Here is a 237-nt window from a genome sequence, read left to right as displayed (position 1 = left end):
GGGGTGGGGGCAGTGGGGTGGGACCTTCACCTCTGGGTGAAGGCATCTCGAGGGATGTTGAGATCCCAGCGTGCCCCGGTGGAGAAGCTCTGTTTGCAACAGGGGGGTTGTCCATGTACCCACCACTCAAAGCAGAGGGTGAGCCCCAGCACCCAAGGTCAGCGAGGGTCAGGCCACCCCACCAAGGCCTCCCTCTCTCCCCAGAACTCACCCAGTCCTGCTCGGTGCTGGGAGGCC

At 64.6% G+C, this 237-nt stretch overlaps 1 protein-coding gene across 1 annotated transcript in view; it reads left to right on the top strand.

Moving 5' to 3' along the window:
- Nucleotides 1-237, top strand: part of SSC5D (scavenger receptor cysteine rich family, 5 domains) — a gene marked incomplete at its 5' end in the record, with an annotated part of 4654 nt that overhangs the window by 3733 nt on the left and 684 nt on the right. The window lies entirely within an intron of this gene.

This window comes from Buceros rhinoceros, unplaced genomic scaffold (genome assembly GCF_000710305.1).
Source record: "Buceros rhinoceros silvestris isolate BGI_N320 unplaced genomic scaffold, ASM71030v1 scaffold35702, whole genome shotgun sequence".
NCBI classification, from domain to species: Eukaryota; Metazoa; Chordata; class Aves; order Bucerotiformes; family Bucerotidae; genus Buceros; species Buceros rhinoceros.
This window is presented reverse-complemented; position numbering and strand designations above follow the sequence as displayed.